At 37.9% G+C, this 14,567-nt stretch overlaps 1 protein-coding gene across 1 annotated transcript in view; it reads left to right on the forward strand.

The window, feature by feature from the left end:
• The window catches only part of chrm4a (cholinergic receptor, muscarinic 4a), a 31,827-nt gene that overhangs the window by 5,654 nt on the left and 11,606 nt on the right, over positions 1–14,567 (forward strand). The gene's annotated exons all lie outside the window — the stretch shown is intronic.

Raw genomic sequence — 14,567 nt, forward strand, 5'->3', positions numbered from 1 at the left:
AAAGGTTTGTGTAGATGTTTCCAGCCAAACCCCTGGAGGGGCACGGTGGAGACATGGAACTCAAACTTTTAGGAAAACTTGGTTCTCCAGGAGTATGCACCTTTGTCTAGCCAGACACAATCATTTGTTCAGGATGTGAACAAATAATGTGTACAACATTTTGCCAAAGCCTGCACAATTTGGGACATTCCTGAGGCCACAGGGCATGAAATTACATGTTTTCTATTCATAACCTTCTCTCTGAATAAATGATATGGTTCATTTATCTACTTCATTGATTTTGATGGCATTTTAAGTGTACAGGTTGATAGGAGGTACTAAGAATAAAGTCCATTGTTTGGGCCCTTGTAAAGCACCTCCATGTAATTCTGCCAGTCAGTGAGGACATTAGAAATGTCAGAAAACTCACAAGGATTGTTTATGTTACTGGAAGTAATGAGATAAATAAAGTAATTAGTGGCCACTGAATCATTTTTTGTACGCGATTAATGAATGCTGGCGATAACAATGTCCATAGTACAGACCTTAAGTTTGAATCGAGAGACATAATTTTTTTCTGGAAGTTACCAGGTAGTCATTTCCCCTCTTCACTCAGGCAAATTTCTGTCCCAAGAAAATGTGAATCCCTAAACTGGAAAACCAGATACCTACCAACAAACCAACAGTTGAAAAGGCAAATAAATATGTGGGTCTAACCCGAGTAGACAATTTACAGGTACAGCAGGCAGCATGCTGGTTTTAGCTTTACTGATCAATAATTCTACAAAGATCTGACAGGACAATGTGAATCAAGTGATCTGAGCAAGAACAACAGGTCCTCTAAATCTGTGTTATGAGAGACTTTAACCAGAGCAGGCGCTCCTATTGGCTGTTCCACTACATCTACTCGTCCCATAAGTGGAATGATTGCTTCTCCAATACCAGCAACAAGTGCCTATGCTGTAAAGAAACCTGAAGAAGGGAAAGTGTCTTAATGATTCGGGCAATAAATGCAATAAAACACATGTCAATACCAGCAAATGGAGAGATTGCCTTGGGTCATAAAATGAAAAACGAGTGTCTGTCTGGGCTTATCTGATGAGAGAAGCTCAGGATACTGCTTATCTCGGTCTTAAAGTGTTGTTCAAACAAAACTTGACATCTAAATATGCTGCCTTGGGAGGACAGAAATTATGACAAGTATTCTTTATTTTGCAGGGCTTTCACAGACAAAATGAATAATCAATTATTCACTGTGGTTTGCATCCATTAAACCTGTGTCTCTACCTTCATCTTCTAATTTGTTTCCACTGTTTAATGGCCCAGTTGCCAGTAATGTTATGTGCGTCTCAATATGAACGCGTCGGCCCCAGATGTTGTTCGTGGCACACTCACACAGAGAGCTGGAACCAGAATGCAAACAGTCGTGTATAGAGTAAGAGGGAGTGAGGAGGACGCAGGGGGAGCGGTAGAGGAATTAAGAAGCAGGGGTTTGACGAGATGCAGATGGGGATTTATTTCAGCAGCTCACAGCTAGATAGAAATGACAGCTAGTTTGGCAATATGAAAGCAAAGTGTGCTAATACAAATGTCTTTTTAATTTTTTTACCCATCATCATCATCATTATTATTATTATTATCAATTTTAAAATAATGTGCTTTCTCATGTTTTATGGGAATTGAGAATTTTTGTTCATATTTCATTTCATGTGATGTACCTATCATCACATTATGTGTGAATGTTCTACAACAGCTTTGCAAGTTGAGTTTGAGTTACTGTCTGGCACAAAAATCGGTCTCTAAAAAGTCTTTCGTGATTCAATTTTTTTTTTTCCAGCAGTACAATTATTTAGGTATATATTGATTTGATTTTATTCAATTTTGTTGCTCTCCTGTTAATCTACTGCTGCAAAACACATTCCTTATCACAGAGAACATGCATTATTGACTGAGTAATGCTAAGACGCATGAGGACATGGCCACTGAGGACTGTGCTGATGAAATGTAGACAAGGTCAGCTTCAACTGTGCAAACCACTAAAGTGACAAAGGGAATTCAGTGGAAGAAATAATCAGACACAATTCCTCCCACTCTTGTTGCTACTCAAGTTAATCACAAAGCAACACTTAAACAGTATTAAGTGTATTCTGTTAAAGGGGCTTTAGAGAACACACAGAGAGAATGGTGAAAGGTTGAATAATGGCTTTTTAAATAACAATGTAATTATTTGCTTAATCTAATGTGACATTTCTTGCTTTTTGGGTCCAAAAGCAATATTCAGCTCCTGAGGGAAAACAAAAAGTGTAGGAGAAGCTGCTGAGCAATAATGACATAATAACCTTCGAGTATAATGCAAATTATCTGAGAGTGAAAAACAGTTTGCACCACCTTTAGATTCAGTTTATAACTTCACAACTAAATATACAGCCTGACAGAAAGCTTTGTCCAATCATGAGACAGCTCAGAGAGAGCAGGTGCTTGTATTGGCTGTTCCACTACAACATGGCATATTGCATAGATAACTTTGGTGGAATTATTGCTACTCCAGCACCAGCAACAACTTAGTACACTCCAGTATTGGCAGCAGAGAGAGATGGAGAGTTTAGCTTTATAATCTTTTGCACATCAATAGTGACGTCAACAAATGGTAGCGACAATGTGAGGAAGGTCAAGTTTGTTGGGAGTGCATTGGGAGTTAATGGGAAAGCAGTGGATGTTAAATTTCAAGATGTAATTTCCTTGTAAAAACATTTTTTGCCCACAGCGTTTCCATGGGTTTGTTTTTTTTTTGGTCCACTCTCAAAAATATTAGCTCTCTTTACACGAAAAGTGCTTCTCAGCCAACATCTGCAGTCGAGTTGGTCAAATACTGTACAGTACATGGCAGCAAAAAGAGAATCCCTGGTTTAGATGCTGTTCTATAAACTACACTAAATGCTGTATGATTGACAATAAACATTTCAAATGGTAGAGCTTAGAGTATGTTTAAATGTCATGGTTGGTAGTTTTGTGATTTAGTACAACAACTGAAATCTGAAGTGATTTAGTTTTTCTAAGTGATTAACTTTTTGTTCTGTTGTCACACGGGTGAACAAGGATCTTTCAGTTTGCAGTCACTGCATTTTGCAGTAAACAGCCACTGTCAGCATACAGTTTAATCATCTTTCTGACTACCGTTTCACAGCTTCTAACTCTCACCAGAATGCCTCATGCCATCTTCTGGAAAAGCTTGGTTTATCCAAGGAAACACAGAGCTGGAGTTTTAAGATTTGCATTCTCTGAAGGCCGTCGTGGAAAAGCTCCAATTTGGGGGAGGAAAGCAGTCAGAGGGATAAAAACAGCTTAAAGTGAAGGTGAACTGCCGAATCTCTGCACAACATGAAGCCACAGTGATACTAACATTAGGAACAGAAGTTTTATTTTAGATTATTTCATAGGGATTTATTTATTTGAATGTATCAATCTTGATGTTTTTGCCTTATACATCACTCCTGTTTGTACCTGGTAATGACGGATATTCAGCCCTTAATGTGCTGTGTGCGCCTCTGGCAGGTCCCTGTTAATGACAAGGCTCAGCGGTAATGAAAGGTTCACCTTGTAAAATTTAGGCCTGCTTAGATCTATGCAACTTTAAGAACATTATTTCCTGCTTTATTTCATCGTTTTACAGCTTTTTTTCAACTGGAAACTGAAGTCTGAAACTCTGTTTTTAGCTCACGGGGACACAAGACCAGCTGGTCAACTGAACTGAACTCATTACTAAAGGTGAAGCAACAATTCATGGGCACTTAGATGTAAAATAGCAGGTTTTTTTTAAATGGACTTTCATGCGTGAAAAGAGACATTTACAAAGCTTCAGTCTACTGGCAAAATAAGGTGTTAAACATATTAAGTCGGCATAGATTTTGTTAAGTGAGCCATTTGTTAAATGGCTATAATCTGCTCCAATCATTTTTATAACCCTAAACTATCCTTTTAAATCTGTCATGTAAGCCACTTCAGAACAGATCTGTTGGTACATATTCCTTATTTTGATGAGGCCAAATGTCATAACCACAACAGTCGATGAAGGGCAATACCAGTTTGTCTCTGGCAGAACTGTAGACTGGGCACAACAACTCATTACTGTGATCTTGCCTACAAAGGGAGGCGGGCCAGTGACATGTGGGACCATCGCTGGTCAAAAAACACCAGATGCTGAGTTGTCAGGCATCAGGCCTGGCATGAGGCTTGACCCCACTAGAGAAACTGGACAGCGTCAAAAACAGACTGGGAGCCAGAAGATCAAAAGTGGTTAATGGGCATCAAACAAAAGCAGTCAGAGCAGGGACTCAAGGAGAAACTGGGACACTGGCAAAGGCCGGGAGTTGTCCACCTGATATGGGGCAGGTGTCACGGAAAAAATTAGAAAAAAAAAACACAGTCCAATTGTAATTTGCTGTTAACTTGTGGTTTCTCAATTAATCTTGGCGTTACATAAATGTTGTCAAACTATATTTACTGGCTGGTTGTTTTCTTTATTGGTTTGTTGGTTGATTGGTTGTCTTGTTGATCGGTTGGTTAGATTACTGGCTGGTTGTTTGGAGAGGTTATTGGACTTTATTTGTTTGTTTGGTTTATGGGTTTACGAGCTGGTAAGACTTTGTCGCAGACTCAATATCTCAATGACTAGTTGATAGATTGCAGCTGTTGTTTTGCAGTGGACGCCAGTAATTGAGGGTCGACGCAGAAAGCAGTGTTTGGGTGTGATGAACCACATTTCAAACAGCATCAAAGATGATGATTTGACTGGAGGGAAAGCCAGTTATTGTGTTGAGGGATTATACACTTTTCTATTTATGTGTGTGTGTGGGGGGGGGGGGGGGTTGCTCTTAAACGGAGGGGGTGGTGGGGGTGAAGTGGGTTATAATTGGGCCAAATTACTGAGTGAGAGGTGGGTTAGAGAGTAAAAAGGTTGTATGAAGCTCGGCAAAGAAAAGAGGTGGAGAGGTTCCATTACTGTGTGTGTCGGTGTCAAATAGAATAACTAATGTCACTAGTAAAGAAAAAGACACATACACACACACATAGTGAGAGAGAGAGATGCTATTGCTAGTTCTGAACTGTGAAGTATGGATTGGCAATGCTATGATTTGCTTGGGGGGTAGAAAACTGACCCCCCCCCCCCCCCCCCCCCCCCACACACACACACACACACACACACACATATATATACACACACACTTTTAAAATTCAGAGTGGAACATGAACAAACCAGTAGCTTTGCCTTTGCCAGAGGAAAAGAGATAAAGATATGAAGTGAAGGGGAGAAAAGAGAGAGCCTACAGATGGAGACAGAGAGACAAATGGAATGGGGGAGGGATGTAGAGACAGACTGAGTAGGAGATAGAGGAAGCAGATTCCTGATCACAGTGTTTCAATTACAAGACCTCGGCATTAGATTGCACTGAAAGATTTTTTTTTTTCCCAAGCAGGCATTTCAGATAGACAGATATTTAGAAACAGTAAACATCCACAAGGATGTTTTTTCCATAACCAACTCCAGTTCTAAAGGTGACTCTTTGACCAAGGGCAAAGAAACATTTAACAAGTTTTTTTTTTGAGATGGTAGAAAACTAGAACTAGAACAAACCCATTAAAACACATTCCACACATAAAGCCCCAGGCCAAGCAGCTATGTGCCGGGTCATACTGACTGTCATACTGTGCTCCACATTTGTAGAGAGCTGCTTCGCATTTCTGCATTAGCATACATGTATGCCGTTCCATTCATACTTAATCAGGGGTCTGTATGTGGTGTACCACGAATGCTTACTCAGTCTCATGTTCCATTTTTAGTAGAAACCATTTCTCCCGTAGAAATGATTTTGTGTTTCCTGGTACTCTTTGAGCACTGAGTTATGCATATGTGGGAATCAGTGTACTTCCTCATATAACCTCAAGCGAGTTTTCATGGCTACCATCCTCTGTCTTTTGTCTCTTTTGATAAAAACAAGAGTGTGCCACCGACTTGACTGGAGTGTTGTGCCACAGGGAGCATGCAGAGAACAGCCAACAGGAGTGCCCTCTTTCTTTGAACTAGCCTGTGATTGGTGAAGATCTTCAAAGAAGAGACAGACTTCCCCAAGGCTGGAAACACAGTCCAGAGGAGATGTTGATGTCTAGTTCTCTCTCAGATGGCTTCATTTACATTATGATGGAATTTTATTACAGAAATATTGATCCATAATAACAAAAACACATTCTTTCAGTTACATTTAAAGGGTAAAATATCAGAGTATAACCTATGTCGATATGTTTGATCATAATTATGCACAAGTACAGTGGAACACATTAGTGTACTCTCATGTTTCTTAAACACAAAGTGACATTAAAACAGAATCCTGTCATGGTTTCTTTTCTGTTTTTCTCCCTTCTTTGTGGGATTATGGTAGACCAGCATCACTGAGCTAAAACCCTAAATCTCTGTGTAACACTGCATTGACTCATGTCACCAAGGCTGCACTGGATGCTACAGCACAACTTTTCAGGGCTTATGGGCGACAGAACCCGCCGGCCCCCTCTGCTAAGAAATAAATAAGGAAATACATCTAATAAATTCTTCACCATGTTAAGTCTATGATACCTTTCTCTCTATAAGAGAGTGAATGGTTTACAGTCTCAGGCTGGAACATGTTGTCTCACAGCAAATAAAGTGTCAAAACCCTTTTGTTAAGTAGCTAAAATGTGTTGTCCATGTGTCGCAGGCTTGCTCTATGCACAGGGGAGAACACACAGTACAGTCAGTGCCAACTATGTGTCAGGACCTCACATAACCACACTTCAAAAAGGCCTGAACTCTCTCTGTAACACCAGGTCTGAGCATGGTCAGAGATATCGGAAGAAGTCTGTGCAAAAACAAGCAATTAAACACAGAAAAGAAAAGTTTGAAAGACAAGGACGTGGCTGTGGAACAGACTCAGGCTCTTGAGTGTTTGTATGCTTATTAAAAATGAGCATTGTGACAGCCTCATCAGAGGCACTGGAGTCTGAGTATGGGGGAGAGAACCCCCTGACGCTAATGCCTTTATAGTGTCGCAATTAATTAATTTAGTGCTTGTGAGTGTCCTGAGACAGTGTGTATGTGTGTGTGTGTGTGTATGTCTTGGGGGGGAATGGGGTGAATGATTTGCAAAGGGACAAAAAAAAAGTCACCTTTCCTGTTGAAAAAGACAGATAAAGGAGGGTAAAGCTGTTAATGTATTCTTAAGATAGTGTAAACTTGAAGCTGACATAGAATTTATTAGATGAGCATTTTATCAGCTGGCTAAAATCTGTATTTTTCCGTCTCCATTCACAGCCATGTTTCATTGATCTTTTGCCCACCTGTTCTTGGCTGCTACTCAAAAACAAAGAGCATATAGAGCATCGTCACCTGTATATAACACACTGATTATGTACTCTATATGTACGTCATACAGCCACACTTCAAAGAGTGTCAACTGTCCCTTTAACCCCGTGCTATAAAAAAGCTATAAAAAGTGTAAAGAAAAAAGAAAAAGTAATGTTTTAAACCAACACCAGTCCATATCTGATATTGATGTTTATTTTCTTTTTTAAATTATTTAAACCAACCTCGACATACAAAAACGTTTTTCTTAACTTAAGGTTTTTGTCATGAAACAGAGATTAGAATGGGTTTCAATGAGCACATGTTTGTGTGTAGGTGTGTTAGTGCGAGTATTTTAGTTAACGTTGTCCACAATAGACTAAAAATAAATATTACATGAGAACACTCAAAAATGCACAACCTGGCATACAGTTTTCACAATATGCATGAAATTACTGTATATGCCAAAAACACAAAAATGTGTTGAGGTGTGTTTAAGGGTTAAACACTCAATCCAATCATTGAAAAACTATCAACACAATAGAACAATCTGCAAAGTAGGAACTTGATTCTCTCCTCTGTAGTAGTATTACTGTTGAGAATCAACAAAGATATTTTCAATTGAAAACTTCTCAATTTTGCAGGCTCTATAACACAAAAATATTCTTGATGACAAGTGTATCTGGAGCGGAATTTGTCTATTTTTCAGCCAAAACAGAGTTGAACAGATGCGGCCCAGGTCCTTTCCATCCTCATCATTGTCTACAGAAATCTGAGCGTCATCCACTCTGCCACCTCCAACTCTGCCTCCTGTCTTTTCAACTGCCTGAACTCAGAGTTCCCGTCTCTGTGGCTCCCTTCAACCTACTCTCTACTCGCACTATGGGTCACAGGGTCACAACATCCACGGAGACCCTTGCCTGACCATGTCTGTCAAACTGTCCATCACCACTGCAAACATGAAAAAGCCCACTGCTGATCCTTGGTGTAATCCCACCTTTACTTTGAACTCTTCTGTCACTTCCACTACTCACCACTGTCACACCACACAGCGCCTACAGTCATCTTTACCATTAACACATTTCAGTCACGTGCTTGCTCTAAATCCACTGGGTCAGAATATATATTATAAATTATATCATAAATAATAATTCAACCTAGAAAACTGACCTACTGTTTGTGTAATTCTTACTCCAGCTCCACTGGACTTTATTATCGTGTCCCATCCCTGTCACATGGTGATGAACAAAGACATTCACTCAAATCCCACAGGAACATGACCCACATGATTCCCTTGCATAGTCTCCAAGTCTTGTTTCCCAGATTAATATTCTATTATATTTACTTTTCTGCAAACTATGAAAAATGTAACATGCATTCTGTATGGACAAAAAAAAAAAAAAGGATTCAATTTGACATTTTGGCAAATTGTTTCATATCAAGAAGTTCAAGAAGTCTGGGAAACAAGCAGCAGTTCAAGACCAAATATTAGATCGTTTGCTGCAAGTTTTTACATAATTTTTTTTATGTTTTATGGAGAGGATGTTCACACTGTGAGGACAAAACATGATCTTCTCCTCACACTAATAAAAAATGTAGCCTCATTCATCACCAGGAAATCTAATCATCCTCATGTACTCATCAACACCAAAAGAGTCAAAAACTATATTCATAACATTTATGACAATAGTTTAAGAAAGGCAACGGCATTTATTAGTGCAAAAGAATTAGATGTGCATTTTCCTACTTTTTTTAAGTTGTGAATCATTTACCACAAGGTGGCAGCAGCATAAGCAGCAGACCTTTGAAGTGATGAAAGTTACGGGGTTCCTTAAATGCATCTTGGAGTCATTTTTGGTATGCCGCAACATAAGTGCATAATATAATCCAGCAGGTGATCTACTTAAGTGATTTGTCGCCATGAGAATAAAAATGTCATATTTTAGATTTATTGTATTACTTTTTTTCATATTATGCAAATATCAGGTTTTTTGGTTGTTTATTTAAATCACACTCACACATCAGTAGTCTAGAAACTCTCCCTGTGCCTTAGTGAGGCCTACACACAACAAACCCAGTAGGCCAATAATTAGGATGATACTGAGGGCTGTGCTGTGGGATCTTGTGGGTTTAGTGTGGATTTGCTCGACAAAGAAAAAAAAAAGCCAATAGTGGCCCCACAGGGGCTTGTTTGCTACAAAACCGCGAGACCATCTTTCCTCCCTGGAGACCATTTTGGATTTCTTCCTCGTTTTGAGGCTTCTGTTCAAAATTTAACATGTATATTTAGCTTTCAGCATGGAGGCGAGAGATTGGGAAGAAAAGAGGAGAAGCACGAGAGCATGGAGCATAACTACTACCTGACAAGCTCAGGACTAATTACAGCCATAAAACAATTACATACATTTAAATTAACCTTAGCTTATATGATAAATGATGGTTTTCTGTTTTAAAATGCTCACCTTGTAACAGGTACATGCAATGTTATTGAGTTTTTTTCCCCTTTTTTCAGAAGCAGTAGGTGCTGTTGTATAATTTAATATAATGTATATTATAGATGAATATTTCAATAGATTGCGGGCTGCTAGTTGTCTGTTGACCTTGTGTGTGTCAGTGTTGTAGCAGGGATGTTGTTCATGTGTATATATATATATATATATATATATATATATATATATATATATATATATATATATATATGAGTGATGATGGTGATGAAATCAATGGTAATGCGCTTCTCATCTCCCGGTGTTGTATATTTCATAGAAGATCTGAGCTGATTCTTCTGTGTGCACTGGTTTGTCCTTGAGACAGAATTAAATAGCCTTTTCTTCTTTTTATTTTCGGTAACAGCCAGAGGAATTGATAGGAGACAGAGCAGGCTGCAGTCGAGAAACTTGTTTTGGAGTAGCATGAACACAAAAGGTAGACTGCGGCGTGTTTGATGTGACATTAATATTAAAACACTTGTACAACGCAGAAAGTCTCTATTTGAAACAGACAACTTTTTGTCCCCAAAGGCACAGTATGTATTTCTGCCATTAATGGTCTGTAAATCAATCAATCCAAACAACAACAGGCAACTATTTTGATGACATCTGGCAGTGGCCTGGGGTTATGAGCTTCAGTTCACATAATGATTAAGTGAGTGATCCTCTCGGTCTTTTTCTTTGCAACGTTTTTTAAAAAACTTGACTCCACTCCCTACTGAAGAGCATGATTTTACATCTCACTAAAGCTGCTGAATCTCAGATCTGCTGAACAGCAGGTCAATGGTTTCTTTCTGTTGCATGTCAAAACACATATTTCAAAGTAAAAGCTCTTGAGCGGTTTGCGGCAAGGCTTTTCTTGTGAAATATCTGCATATCTGGAATTTTAGAGCACAGAGGAACATTTATAACATTTAAAGGTTAATTATTGAAAGCAAATGACGTCATTAAAGCGCAACTTCTCGACACTACCCCAAAAAAATATCATGTGAGGATGTTTATAGATATTTTAATGCAGAAATGTTGCATATATTATCTTTAAACTTGACATTGTGATGTAATTTCCATTCATTTATAACTGTTTAGGACAGAAATATTTATGTTACGAATTAAACTAAATGTTTGTGCAGAAGAGTCAAAATGAATAGGCTTTAAAATATATTAAATCCTCATTATATGCAAATGTATATAAAACATTTTTATGAATCTGTTTTTAATGTTATTAAGGTAAAAAAATATATATATATATATTTCCCTGTATGATTGTAAAATGTCAGTTTCCTGTTGTGAAAACTAATAAACCAGGTTAACGGTAGACATTTAATTCCTGACAGGTTAAACAGATCATGCAAATCTCCAAACCCTGGGATCTTAAGTTAATTTAATCTTCTTAATTTAAATCTGGCCCTTCTACAGAAACAGTTAATGAGGTCTGCTATAAGGTATCGCAACCGTGTATTACAACCAAATAAAAGCCATTCATTTTGATATACTGAGCTGAATCAGCATATGGTTTTGTGTTTTTGGTAAGTAATGATGGAGAATATTGCCAGGAGGTCAAGTCAAACATAAACAGCAACACTGTTGGTGAGGAATTCTTTTATGGATAATAGTTTTTCACTGGAAAATGACTGAAAGACTCTGGGATACTCCAATAGCACGACAGTCGCATTAGTTTCTAATGATTGTCACATGGATTAATAATGACACAGTGGCTCTGTAGATGTAGCATTTAAAATTCATATCAAATGCAGGTCGCTGAATGTGGCAGCAGTATGGTGCACATAGCAGAAGCTGGATACACATACAAGATTCAGACACTGCAGATGCATTACATACATGATTAAACACAGACAGACTTACATTTACATCTCAAGCCCAATGCCTTGCTATGACTGCAGTGAGCGGCAGAAATCTGTGTATGTTTGTGCTACATGTATGTGTTTTATGGTTATGGGCTGGAGAAAGTTAATTTATTTTTCTTGTAGACACTCAGCAGTTATCACTATTCAATCACTCTGAAGTTTATCTTCCTGACAGAAGATCTTGTCAGGCTCCATCGGATCAGATGAAGGGAGTTTGTGAACTTAGATTTCTACATATGTTGTTTAAGGCTGAAGTGTGGACTTCGGCTGCTTCACTCAAGCCCCACACTGATAAACAAATATCAATTTGCACTGCAGTCTCCACCTCAAAACATTTCTATTTAAATGTCCTGCAAATTAATTAATCCACAAACTCACTGATAACAATGCTGCTGCCACTTCACAAAAACCTTAACTAATAAAATCTATGCCAGCTCAAGTCTACACTATCTTGGGAATATGTTTGCCAATTTATCCTGATTTTAAGATAGCCTTTTCTGGCAGGGAACTGAGGGTTGTAAACTAGTCACACACTGCTGCACCTAATTCCATGAAGAAAATTTGCATTTTCAGCTCATGGGGACACAGGAGCTGCTGGTTTACTGCTGCCTTGTTTGATTATTTTACGTCACTCTGAAATATTTCATTCAGATTTGCCAAACACCAAAGACACAAGATACCATGTTTGAACTTACTGATGGAGGCAGCAGTGCATGAACAACTCCAATGTGCTGTAATGTAAAATTGAAGATTTTATCCATGGAATTTGGTTTACAAACTGCAGCATGAAAAAGCAGCAAAAATATCCTTAAGATATCGTTAAACTTAACAGGCATATATTTTATTCGCTGAGCCTTTTATTAGGCAGCTGATATCCGTTTATCCTTCCATCACTGTTGGCAGCCATGTTATCAATGAGAGCGAGTGTCTGGCGCTCAGGCGTAGCCACAGAAATGGCGGCGTGTGCGGCAAACTCAGTGTTGATAATGTGTAAATACTGTACCATCATCATTTCAAGAAGATATTGAAATACATTCTGATGAATCTGAGCCTGAGCATTTGACTGCGATAGGTGTCTGGTGATAGTGCTGGATAAGTCATGTCCTACAAACTCTGTGCATAGAATCCTACATACAACGTACAAACTGGATGAGTTTATATTTTTGTACACAGTCCGAGACACAACACAATGACATATTATCCAATCTTTCAGTCCTCTAACCCTACACCTCAGCTTTCTTGTCCAACTTGTCCTTTTTACTCACCCCCTTTTATATTTCACTCCTTTCTGCCTAATTGCAAGTTCCTTAAGTTATTAAAGCCTTAATTTAGCCCTTATATCTTCTCCAAAAGAACAGCCTTTGTACATGTAATGGCAGTTGTTCTTCAACACAGCAATTAAAACAAGTTAAGCTGTTTCTTAATGGATTAGTCTCTTTAAAAGCAGAACAACATGTAAACAAGCTGGCTTATTTATGACACCATATTTTTATGTGGATAGTAGATACGTGAAACAGAGAGAAATCTATATTAAAATAGCAAAAAAAAAGTCTTTAAATGGAATACCTGCCAAAAAATGTTTGCAAAGTTGGATCATTTAGGATTATAAATATATATTTGTATAGTGTAAGAGAGATTGTCAGACACACTTTTTTTTCTACCATGACAGTTTGGTTTGGTTGCTTGATTAAGAGAACATAATTAAGTGAAATGTGTGAGCTAAATTAAGCAGTCAACTTGAGTTTGCCACTGCATTTTCAGACTGCAACACATTTGTGGTGACAGCGAGGTCAGTGGTCTGATTCCAGCTCAGTAACCTCTGTGTTTCCACACTCATGTCTTCCTCTACCTGTCTGCTAAAATCTTCATCATCACCCCTGTGAGTTACATAAATGTTCAGTCCTTTTTTGTATTAAAGATGTATTCAGACACCCAGAAACAGAAGATTATACTCATCTTCTGGTCCTTTATTCAATAAGAGACTGAACTCAACGCTATAGATTGGACATAATGTCCTAATATTGAATTCTTAATGTCTTTGGACTTCAAGAAAGGCTGTTTTGTTTGTATAACTCATTTCATTTCAAGGCAAAACATAATAGATTAAGCTAAATGAAACAGTTACATAAAAAGGAAACAATTTACAGTCTAGTATAAGAAATTAGTAATTATTTGAATAAAAGAAAAAAGAAAAAATGTTCAGCCTTGGTTTAAAAGAAGAGATGTGGCAGACATCACGGTTCTTTCAGATAAGTGAACATTGCTTGTCCATGGTTTATTGTTGACTCTGGAGTAGGGCTGTACAATTAATCACAAAGTAATTGCAAAAGGATTAATTGCAATATCCAAATGCAGCTTATTGTTACTCAAAATAAAATGTCACTTAACAGTTCATTTAACAGAAAACAGTTAATTAAAATAGAATGATAATTGATTAAAGTTTAAGGAATTATTTAAACATGTTGATTGATGAAAAGTAGGTAAGTCAGGTATAAACAATAAGGTAATAATTTAAAATATCCATAAATAAGTTAAAATTACACTGTCCACGCCCCCTAGAGAACGACACGTCCCATCTCGGGGAAAAAAGCTCCTACTCGATGCTAATTGGGTCATAGAAGAGACTGTGTTTGAAACGTGATGACGGTTAAGTTGACAAAGAAGAACAAGAAGAAGCAGATGCAGAAAACAAGGTACAAGATGACGGAGGAAGAACAACTGGAAAATGAAAGAATGGATAAAGAACACAATTTGATATCATTATTTTTATACATTACTTTTATTTAAAAGTTTGGTTTGCCTGCATGCTGTAGCTAACGGTTCTAAATAGCTAATAATCTACTGTCCGTTTTGTAACACAAAAGC

The sequence above is a fragment of the Solea solea genome, chromosome 2 (assembly GCF_958295425.1).
Source record: "Solea solea chromosome 2, fSolSol10.1, whole genome shotgun sequence".
Classification (NCBI taxonomy): Eukaryota; Metazoa; Chordata; class Actinopteri; order Pleuronectiformes; family Soleidae; genus Solea; species Solea solea.